Source organism: Anabrus simplex, chromosome 2 (genome assembly GCF_040414725.1).
Source record: "Anabrus simplex isolate iqAnaSimp1 chromosome 2, ASM4041472v1, whole genome shotgun sequence".
Classification (NCBI taxonomy): Eukaryota; Metazoa; Arthropoda; class Insecta; order Orthoptera; family Tettigoniidae; genus Anabrus; species Anabrus simplex.
In genome coordinates, this window is record NC_090266.1 from 166,289,214 (window position 1) to 166,301,640 (window position 12,427).

A 12,427-nucleotide genomic window follows, 5' to 3' on the forward strand; every position below is an offset into this window, starting at 1 on the left:
TCAGAAGATACTTTAGGGGAATAGATTAAATGATATTTTACAAATCCACTTCTCGTGAGACATAATGTGCACAGTGCATTATGTCTTCTGGTATGCACTAGAGCAAATTTGTTACTATTATTCCTGTGTCATAGGCTCATCACTGGCTTTGATAAAATGAAACTGACTGAGGTATAAGCAATGCTATTAATGCCATTCCTCATGCAGCAGTCCCTGTCATGAATAGCGTGGAAGTGTTGCTCATAGACTCTGTACCGCGCGGTACAACTCCACGCCGCTAATTCAAATATTGCGCCAGTTGAAACCTCTCTACAGGAGAAACTCTGAACATTAAAATCTGTATTAAATCAAAGGTTTCACGGAAGATGTCTCTACTGTAAATTTTGAAGTGTTTTGAACTATGTCTATTTCGATTTGTATTTGTTTGCTCTGTAACAAGAAGTGTGGACATTCTCTTCTAGATGGCACTACTTAAGAACTATAATTGTGCACCCTAGTGCGAAGTGAATGAACTGTTTTTCTTGAAGAAATTAGGTGTTCATAAGTTTGTTTTTGTTAAATTTCTTTCATTCATTTTTTGGGTTGGCAGTATAACCCTTCTCTTTCCGCCAGTTTTGAATTTGACCAATCAGTAATTTCTGTAATTAATTTTCCACCAATCCTAGATGTCTTCTTCAGTTTTGACTTGTAATCTTTAGCCGACCAATAAAAGTTTATGGGCGGGTTGTTATCATTCATGAAAGGTCTCGAATGTTCCACGAGGGTATATAAACTGCTGATTTTCTTGTCCCGGAGCCACTTCAGTAACATCTTTCGCAGTGTGTGAACATATATAGCAGGGGGCGGGAAGCGCCTCTTTCTTCGGGCAGCAGTTCATCCACAAGGTAATGGCCGTTTAATAACTTTATTTCTTGCTAGCTCAACAGTTTAACCCTCGGGGCAGGTTGGAAACTTTTCTCATGTAACCTATCTTTAAAATGTAATAGACATTTGGTAAAATTTCGTCTCTTTAACTACAAATTGGGATAGAGAGTGCCTAACCCTCTCGAGCTCCCACTCATATTGTTTTGAGGTGACTACGTTTTCATAACCGTTTTTCTTCTCTTCGTAATGTAATAAAGTTTTCTTATCGTGTCACCACCATAGTATGGGATTAGCCCCTGTATAACTGACCGAGTGCCACCTAGTTTTTAAGAAGTTTCATGTAGGAGTGAAAGATACGCCTCCAGTCAAGTTGGTTTGTTGGGCCATTTAATTAACCCAGTGTTTGTTTTCTTCATGTGAAGGCCCTGTAGGTTGGGTACAAGATACCCCCGTTTCACTGTATGTGTGCCTTAAGGGCAGTTAGGAATTAAGGTTGTTGTAGCCTTTGATAGGCTTGTACAATTGAGAGCGGGTCTGCTCTTTTCTTAACTTGGTAATTAGGAGCAAATGCTCCTCGTACTTAGGGGTTTTTCTGCCCTTTAGCTATTGTTATGGTGAGCTGAGAGCTCAGAAATTAATCTTGGGGCTCTGTAAATTCTTAAATTGTTAACCTGCTACTTGGTACCTGATACATCTTTGTTATTTGTTGTCATTTGTTGATTTTGAAAAGAAAATATAACCTTTGTTAAAGTTTTAAATTAACTTTAATTTCGTAAGTTGAGACCTATTCCCGCCCGCACCTTCCTTCACCTCTACCTACTACGGATAACTCCGTAACAAGTGGTAGCAGAGCGTGGTTGAATGGGTCTCAATTTAGCCCCATTTGATTGCTAAACATTGTTTTCGTTTCGAACTCTAACAATTTCCTCAGTTGCTGGAATTTTTTTATTTTTCTAAAAGTTTTCTGCCATCATGTCCGTCTCTCGCGACGTCCTCCATCCCGGCTATTTGCCCAAGGAGGAATTGATCTATGAATTAAGGATCAGGAATGTTCAATCTGGAGGCACGGTTGCGATAGACACCAATAAGTTAAAAGATTCCCTTGATTTGCCTATTACCATCCCGACTTTGGGAGAAAAAGAGATCGATGACGCTCTCTCCACGATCACTGATAATGCTACTGAGCTAGCATCTGTAGTTAGTATTTTTGAAGTAAGTGATCCATCTCCTAATCAACTCAAAAGAGTACAGGCCAGATTGTACCACTTTTATAATAGGGTTTGTGATCTATTGTCCTTGAAGTTAAATGACCTTCAGGGTAAGGAAGCTAGTGCTGTTGCTGAAAACCTGTCTAAAATGTCTAGTAAAGTTAGCCATTTGTTATCTGGATCTGCTATTCCAAAAACCGACCAGCCTATGGTTGTAAACATCGTAAGTGGGGAGGATTCCTCTAAAGAGGAAGGAGGTAGTACTGGGGAGGGTACCCAACGAACATCTGCCCCATTAGAAACTGTGTCCGATCGTCGCACGTCCAATCCACCCTTCGTGTTAAATAATGCTCCTTCTGAATCTGCTTCCCCGCCACTTAGGCCCCTTCCTACTACGTCCCCGGGTTTCAGCAGTTTGCCCCATCCTTTAGCAATGTTGCTTAGAGGTATTTCTAAGTTTTCGGTTAACTCTACCAGTGACGTAATTTCATTCTTAAGGTTTTAAGTTGAGTTTCAGGATCATGCCCTGGTTTTTTCTCTTTCTCCGTGTCAAATTTTGGAGATCATTTATCCCTATGCAATTGGTGTTCTTTCAGACAAGATAGTTAGGGCAATTGCTGAACAGTCATCCATAGAAGACTTCCACGCCCATCTGTTAGCTAATTTTATTCCAGCTCGAGCTAGGTCATCTCTAATTCAAACGTACCATTATAGAGTGCAGCGACTTGATGAAAACCTGGCAGACTTCATACAAGACATCAAATTCTACACTAGGGTATTTGCTCTACACTTCCCTGAAGATCAAATTGTACAGGCTATTGTGGAAGGAATTTCACCACCTTACAGATCATACTTGTGTTTTGCGTCGCGTCCGCAAACATTCGCCGAGTTAGAGGCTATGGCTGTCTCAGCCGAAGGAGTTAGATACGCCGATACCTTGCGTGTCGCGAAAGAACCCCCTCCATCCTCTAGTAGTTTTCGGCCTCCACTTCGCCGAACCATCACACCCCGTAAATGTTGCGCTTGCGGGTCGCCTGACCATCTTCGCAATAAATGTCCATTGATCAAATCTAGTAGGACAAATAATGGAGCAGGTTCATCCCAAGGCTGCTTTAAATGCGGCGCGTTTTCACATATTGCCAAGAACTGCCCTAATGCTAGCAACACCCCCTCCTGCTCAACTTCTGGTGCAACTTCCACCAAGGCCAATAATAATAATAAGTGACTAGTGGCTTCGGCTGAGTCGGCGAACCCATCTTCCCGAGGCTCAGCCCCAAGTAAACATGTCGAAATTTCAGGGAAAACTCAGTCTTCAAATGTATCTTTTAAATGTCCCAAAGAATGCCTTAGGATTGTGGCGGATACCCCCGCACCGGTTCCATTTCTCAAAATTGAATTGAATAATGAGCCCTTAACTGCTCTTTTAGATTCAGGCAGTTTTTGTTCAATTATTTCGGCCGAGTGGTATTCGAAATTGAAATATGTTTGTAAACTTCCTGACTATTGCTCGTCTTCGGTTCAATATGTTTCGGCTAATTCTGCTCCATTAGAAATTTTAGGCTCCTTAAATGCCAAAATTCGTATTCCTAAATTTACTTGGAAAGTTAAATTGTTTGTAGAAAAGCACTTGTCTTGCCCCATTATATTGGGAGCCGACTTCATGTCCCATACTGGTCTAGTGCTCGATCTTCAGAGCAAGTCGTGCACATTCAAATTTGCTTCTAATTGTAAAATCCCTTTACTTAAATTTAGTTCTGTGTCATGCTCATCTGTTTCGCCTACCCAGGATGAGATGTTGTTAGATCTTAGACATCTTCCTGAGGAGCAGGCTGATAGTATTCGTAAGTTGTGTCAGTCATTTCCAGAGGTGTTTTCTGACAATCTTGGTGTTACTGACCTTATCGAATACAAGATTGAGGTTACGGATTCTATTCCTGTCCGTTTTCCACCTTATAGGCTATCTCCACCTAAAATGAAGGCTTTGAAGGAGATCATTGATCAGATGTTGAAGGATGGCATTATTCGGCCCTCTAAGTCGGCGTATTCATCGCCTATTTTCCTTGTTCCGAAACCGTAAGGTGGCTTCAGGCCTGTGATTGATTATAGGGCTCTCAATCGGAAGGTGGTGTTACAATCTGTGCCCCTTCCAGACCTTCACTCTTGTTTTTCATGGTTTCGTAAGGCTAAGTTCTTTACCATCTTAGATCTTAACCAGGCTTATAATCAGATACCGTTAGCAGAGGAATCTAAACACCTGACTGCTTTCGCCACTGATTGGAATTTGTATGAATACAACCGCCTGCCTTTCGGGCTCCCCACAGGAGCAGCTGTGCTTACGAGACTGCTAGATTTGGTCTTCTCCGACATCAAGTTTGAGTACTTGTACCACTATCTTGATGATGTCGTCGTAATTTCGGAGACCTTCGAAGAACACCGAGATCATCTGAGAGAAGTTCTCAATCGCCTTCGTAAGGCTGGGTTAACTGTGAAGTTGTCTAAGGTCGCCTTCGATAAGCCTTCCATGTCATTCCTAGGACATATTGTGTCGCCCGATGGTGTTGCAGTCGATCACTCTAGAACACAGGCCATCCGTGATTTCAAGCCTCCCAAGGAATTTCTTCAGGAAATTTATTCCAAATTTCGCCAGTAGAGCGGCGCCCTTGAACGTACTACGTAGGAAAGGCGTCAAATTTGAGTGGGGACCTTCTCAACAAGCCGCTTTTGAAGATCTCAAATTAGCTCTGTGTAATGCCCCTGTTCAGGCTACGCCGGATTTCTCGAAGAAATTCATCGTCCAAACCGACGCGTCGTCGTCGGCGGTGGCAGCAGTCCTTCTTCAAGAGACTGAACTAGTGAGGCGACCCATCGCGTACGCATCTAGGACACTTTCGGCTCAAGAAGCCAAGTATTCCATCTATGAACTCGAGGGTTATTCTGTCTTGTTTGCGCTAGAAAAGTTCCGCCTTTACCTGGAACATGTCAAGTTCGACTTGGAGACTGATAACCAAGCCTTAAGCTGGGTCTTAGTTAAGCCGCGTCGTACTGGTCGTATAGCCCGGTGGGCCAACCGAATTTCTGCCTTCCAATTTGACGTTAGGCATATCAGAGGTACTGAAAATGTTGTGGCAGACGGACTAAGCCACATGTTTTCCAATGATGTAGAGACCCATGAACTGGATGATAGTTCTTCACCTCCCGAGTCCATGCTACCTGAGGTTAATGCCATTCTAACCGATGCTCCCATGTTGTTTAGGGATCTTGAGAAATATCAACGCGAAGATCCGACGCTGGCCCCTATCATGGAAACCCTTTCTTCTGGGGAACATGTTGTCCCTTATGTGCTGAGGAATGGTGTTTTATGTTGCCCGTCGAGGCATGATAATAAGATGAAGGTGGTGATTCCAGCCGTTCTTGTGCCCATGATCTTCAACTACTATCATGAGACCCCATTAGGGGGGCATTTAGGTATCTTCAAAACCCGTGAAAAGATCCTGGAGATGTTCATTTGGAAAGGTATGGACGGTGAAATTCGTGAACTAGTTAAAGCTTGTAAATCTTGCTTGCTTAGTAAACCCACCATGTCCACTAAGGTAGGCCTATTGTCTTCTCATCAAGCATCGCGCCCAATGGAACGTCTGTATATCGACTACGTCGGACCATTCCCCCAATCAAAGGGGAATGCCAACAAGTTCATCCTTGTGTGTGTAGATGGCTTCACAAGATTTTCTTGGTTATTTCCGACTAAGCTGGCTACCGCTCAGTCCACTATTTCCTGTTTAAATTCTATCTTTGCTTCTTTTGGTCCGTGTCAGTATATTGTATCCGATAATGCGAAAGCTTTCACATCCAATCTCTTTCGTAAGTTTTGTTTCGATCTATCTATCTCTCATGTAACAACTTCTGCTTACTATCCTCAACCATCTCTGGCTGAACGGGTCAATCGTAATCTGAGGTCGGCGCTGATTGCATATCATCATGAAGATCATTCTAGGTGGGACACGCCCCTGCATTGGTTAGCTTTTGCTTTGAATTCGGCGGTTCATGAATCTCATAAGTTTACTCCAGCTTCCTTGATGTTCAAGTTTGTTCCCAACACGCCGCTCTCTAACCTTTGGTCTCTTAGTGATATTCTACCTGAGAAAACATTAAAGATCTTTGGAAGAAGGCTAAGGCCAATCTTAAAGTGTCTCATGAAAAGGTTAGGGAAAGATATGGTCGTGGACGGAGACCCACCAATTTGAAGGTAGGCGACCAAGTAATGGTCAAGAATTTTGTTCCCGCGGGCAAGCTTGTCCCCAGATTTCATGGGCCGTGTATTATTCTCGACTTCCTCACACCCGTTACTTTATTATTAAGCAATCCTGCCACCGAGAGGATCTTTAGGGTTCACCTGTCGTAGGTGAAACCTGTGTAATTTCCGCGCTAACTTAGCTGGTTTTTATTTTTTACATTTTAAAAGAAATCTGAAGGTTATATTTTGGGTTTCATGTTGAGGCCTTCTGCACTTTGAATCATGTTCTTTGTATTTAAATATTCATTGTACAACCTCCCCCGTCACTTGAACTGCTGTTCTGTCCACCTAGGCCATTACCAAGCTCCCGTCTCCTGCTCAAACAAACCAGTGGCTAATTAAAATGAAATAAAGACTTCCACGCCGCTGGCCCCTCAGCCTCACCACAAAGACTGTACCCTAAAATCATTATGGTCCAACAAAATTCTGCCGCCGAGATCTTATTGTTTCAGTGCCACCGCAGCCGTGCGGCGCCGTACCGCCACTGTGGTGGAGTACGGGCACGCTCTACTCCAGTGAGGTCAACCAGTGTAAGGCGAGCCGAAGCCCTCCTCCCTGCCAAGGCTGATGTGCGGCGCACCACCTGCAAACTGCCCGCGGACTGTAAACAATCGTCGCGTGTGCGGCGTGCTTCACCACCACTATCCCTCACATAGTAACGGGAGAGGTGTATCTCAGGGTACTTGAGGGGCCCGAGCGGCCTCCTCTGGACAAAAGCAGCGGCGGCTGGTCTGGCCGTCAAAGTAATCGGCAACTAATGTACTTATGCAGCTACGTGGACATGCCATATGCACAATTACTACGTTTTTGGATTAAACATCAGCATCTGGTGGACTTAGAAAAAAAAATTCTCTTCTTCCAAGAATTAAAGTTTTCCTTTGGAATTCTACTACTACAACCATAGAGACCTTTCATCAAAAGCTACTACTAAGAAATTCCAAAACTGGATTTTATTTAATCCCACTTATATCAAATAACTTCTGAGACCTTCGACTACTGCAAAATTAGATTTCTCTCTTCTAAATTCTGCAACTCATCAGAAAAACTTGGACTTTTTTTAAACAAATTTTTTGTTTTCTCCTGTGTCACCCCCTTGGAAGGACTTTTGGGGGGAGGTGGGAGGTCTGTACCGGGCGGTACACCTCCACGCAGCTAATTTAAATATTGCGCCAGTTGAAACCTCTCTACAGGAGAAACTCTGAACTTTAAAATCTGTATTAAATCAAAGGTTTCAAGGAAGATGTCTCTACTGTAAATTTTGAAGTGTTTTGAACTATGTCTATTTCGATTTGTATTTGTTTGCTCTGTAGCAAGAAGTGTGGACATTCTCTTCTAGATGGCACTACTTAAGAACTATAATTGTGCACCCTAGTGCGAAGTGAAGGAACTGTTTTTTTGAAGAAATTAGGTATTCATAAGTTTGTTCTTTGTTAAATTTCTTTCATTCATTTTTTGGGTTGGCAGTATAACCCTTCTCTTTCCGCCAGTTTTGAATTTGACCAATCAGTAATTTCTGTAATTAATTTTCCACCAATCCTAGATGTCTTCTTCAGTTTTGACTTGTAATATTTAGCCGACCAATAAAAGTTTGTGGGCCGGTTGTTATCAGTCATGAAAGGTCTCGAATGTTCCACGAGGGTATATAAACTGCTGATTTTCTTGTCCCGGAGCCACTTCAGTAACATCTTTCGCAGTGTGTGAACATATATAGCAGGGGGCGGGAAGCGCCTCTTTCTTCGGGCAGCAGTTCATCCACAAGGTAATGGCCGTTTAATAACTTTATTTCTTGCTAGCTCAACAGTTTAACCCTCGGGGCAGGTTGGAAACTTTTCTCATGTAACCTATCTTTAAAATGTAATAGACATTTGGTAAAATTTCGTCTCTTTAACTACAAATTGGGATAGAGAGTGCCTAACCCTCTCGAGCTCCCACTCATATTGTTTTGAGGTGACTACGTTTTCATAACCGTTTTTCTTCTCTTCGTAATGTAATAGAGTTTTCTTATCGTGTCACCTCCATAGTATGGGATTAGCCCCTGTATAACTGGCCGAGTGCCACCTAGTTTTTAAGAAGTTTCATGTAGGAGTGCAAGATACGCCTCCAGTCAAGTTGGTTTGTTGGGCCATTTAATTAACTCAGTGTTTGTTTTCTTCATGTGAAGGCCCTGTAGGTTGGGTACAAGATACCCCCGTTTCACTGTATGTGTGCCTTAAGGGCAGTTAGGAATTAAGGTTGTTTTAGCCTTGATAGGCTTGTACAATTGAGAGCGGGTCTGCTCTTTTCCTCTTAACTTGGTAATTAGGAGCAAATGCTCCTCGTACTTAGGGGTTTTTCTGCCCTTTAGGTATTGTGGTGGTGAGCTGAGAGCTCAGAAATTAATCTTGGGGCTCTGTAAATTCTTAAATTGTTAACCTGCTACTTGGTACCTGTTACACCTTTGTTATTTGTTGTCATTTGTTGATTTTGAAAAGAAAATATAACCTTTGCTAAAGTTTTAAATTAACTTTAATTTCGTAAGTTGAGACCTATTCCCGCCCGCACCTTCTTTCACCTCTACCTACCACGGATAACTCCGTAACAGACTCTATTAGTGCACGAATTTCAGTGGGATTGACAGACTGATATGTAATGGTACTTCCTGCCTCAACAAGGAAAGCAACTGGGAACTATCTCACTTCTCACTTCCCTACTACACACCTTCAGTGGCCCCTATCCTCTCTACTGAGGACTCTGCAAACAAACAAACAAACAAACAAACAAACAAACAAACAAACAAACAAACAAACAAACAAACAAACAAACAAACAAACAAACAAACAAACAAACAAACAAACAAAATAATAATAATAGTAATAATAATAATAATAATAATAATAATAATAATAATAATAATAATAATTGTTCCGAGGTATTTGTGGAACAGCAGAGGTGAAAGAAGGTGCTGGCTGGAATAGGTCTCAACTTACGAAATTAAAGTTAATTTAAAACTTGAACAAAGGTTATATTTTCTTTTCAAGGTAAATAAATAGCAGAATATAACAGGTACCAAGTAGCAGATTAACAAATTAAGAAAGTACAATTTTAGTTCATTACAAAATTTGGGCTTCGAGCCCGACACTCACGAACCTTGAGCTATAAGCCTAACTTTACCTATATACCAAGTTCAAACAAAGGGGCAGAAAACCCCAATCATGCCAAGGAGCACTTGCTCCTGATTACCATATTAAGCCTCCTCGAGGCACACAGAAACAAAATTTAAGAAAGAGCAAACCCGCTCTCAAGGTTGAAGCCCATCAAAGGCCACAACAAACTATACTTCAAACTGCCCTCAAGGCATACCAAGAACAGGGGTAATAAATACCCAACCTACTGGGCCTATTCAGTAAAGAAGCAGGTTAATTACATGGCCCAAAATACCAACTTGACTGGAGGCGTAACTTGCACTCCTAATACACTTTTAATACCTACTTGGCACTAGGCCGCATACACAAGGGCTAATCCCATACTAAAGAGGTGACTTGTATAAGAAGACTTTATTACATTAAGAAAGAAAGAAACGGTTGTGAAAAGAAGGTCACCTCAAAACAATAGGAGTGGGAGCTCGAGAGGGTTTAGCACTCTCTATCCCAATTTATAGTTAAAGAGACGAAGTTTTACCAAGTGTCTATTACATTTTAAAGATAAGTTACATGCGAAAAGATTCAAACCTGCCCCGAGGGTTAAACTGCTGAGCTAGTGAGAAATGAAGTTATTAAAAGGCCATTACCTTATGGATGAACTGCTGCCCGAAGAAAGAGGTGCTTCCCGCCCCCTGCTACATAATCACACTAGGAGAGATGTTACTGAAGTGGCCAGGAGACCAGAAAATCAGCAGTTTATATATCCTCCCGGAAAATTCGAGACGTTTCATGAATGATTACAACCCGCCCACAAAATTTTATTGGATAACAGCAAAACCTAATACACCAGACGAAGAAGAAACACCTTATTGGTGGAAAATTAAATACAGAAATTCCTGATTGGCTACATTCAAAACAGGCGGAAAGAAAGGATTATATTGCCAACCTACAACTGACAGAACGAAATTTAGTTAAGACAAAACTTATGAATACAACATTTCTTCAGGAAGGTACATTCCTTTACACCAGAGTGCGTTATTATAGTTTTTGTAGAGACATCTGTTAGGGAACGTCCAAACTTCTTGATCCAGAGGAAACAAACACAAGTCGAAATAGACACCGTTCAGACACTGCAAAATTACCAAAATTTACTGTGGTGACATCTTTCGAGAAACCATCGGATTAATATAGTTTGCTAAAGTTCAGGCGTTCTCCTGTAGAGGAGTTTAAACTGGCGCAATATTAGAATTTGCGTTGTGGAGGTGTACCGCCCGGTACAACAACAACAATAGTAATAATAATAATAATAATAATAATAATAATAATAATATAACAGTAGTAATAATAATAATCACTTTACGTCCCACTAACTACCACAACGGACCGCGCTGAGGCGCTTGGTGGTACAACACTGGCTTTCTGATTGCCGGAAGCGGATTTGATCTGGGACAGCGGTGGTATTTGAAGGTATTCATATACGCCAGCCTCATGTTACTAGATTTGCTAGCACGTAAAAGAACTCCTGCGAGATATAATTTTGGCATCTCGAATTCCCCGCTAACCGCTAAAGCAGTTAGTGACACGTAATTATAATTAGTATTAGTCTATTATTATTATTATTATTATTATTATTATTATTATTATTATTATTATTATTATTATTATTATTATTATTATACAATTCGCTGCGGCAATCAAGGACCACGTTATGTCTTGTTGCATTTGACACTGAACTTGGCTTTCTTTAGAGCCCAAATTCTCATTCTTCGTGAGTAGGCCTGCTTACGCTCTTCTGTCCAAGAGGCACCGTGTCTTCTCTTCTGTTGCTCGTCCCGGTTTAGCCCCTTCGTCTATATTTTCTTGCGGAAGCGATCCCTGTTAAGGGCGTCTTCAGCTGAGATATGTAGCATTTGCAGGTCTTCTTTGGTATTTTTAAACCAGGGAATAGTAGTTTTGGGGTTTGGAAGAAAATATTAAATATCTCTTTAGTTAACTTTCTTCCGTCGTCCATTCTTTTCAGATGAGCGTAAAATCGTGCCCGACTTTTTCGGATTGTGCCGATAATTTTCTCTATTTTGCTGTATACTTTCTCGATGGATCTCTGTCTGTACTTTGATCCCAAGATTCCCCTCACAATTTTGCGCTCTTTTTTCTCCCGTTCTTCAAGGAGCCCTTTGTTGGCAATTAGAGATAGGGTTTCGGCTGCATATAGAACTACTGACTTCAGAACTGTTTCATAGTGACGTATCTTGGTGTGGTTGGGAAAGGCATTTTTGTTGTAGGTTGTGCGGGATGTTTGGTAGGCTATTTCCAGTTTGCGTACTCGTTCTTGAAGTGCTTCTTTGTCCAGTCCATTTTCATGTTGAACTCACCCTGATATTTGAATTTGTTTACTCGGATGATGTCCCCGTATTTTGTATGGAGTTTTGGTGGGCCTTTTTAATGTTAGTCATTACTTCTGTTTTCTCAAAAGATATATGCAAACCAGTTTGTTCGGCAATTTCCTTTAACATTTCAACTTGAGCTCTAGCGGTTTCTATGTCGTTTGAGTGAACGGCAATATCATCGGCATATGCTAAGTCGCTTGTTGTGATCCCCCTGGTTTTGGTTCCTATTTTTAGTGGGCTGTAGTTGGTTTCCTGTAATCTCACCCGCCAGGTTCTGATGATATTTTCAAGAACGCAGTTGAAGAGTGTCGGGGATAGCCCATCACCTTGTCGGACTCCTATTTTGATGTCAAAGGAATGCGAGAGACATCCGTGGAGCTTCACCTTGGGATTTTTATCGATCAGGGTGGCTCCAGTTAATGCCAACAGTTTCAAATCAACTCCAGATTTATTTAAGATGCTTAGCAGGACTTCTCAGTCAATGGAGTCGTACGGTTTCTTGAAGTTCAGAAAGACAGACACATACTGCTTGGAACTTAGTGTACAATATCTGATTAT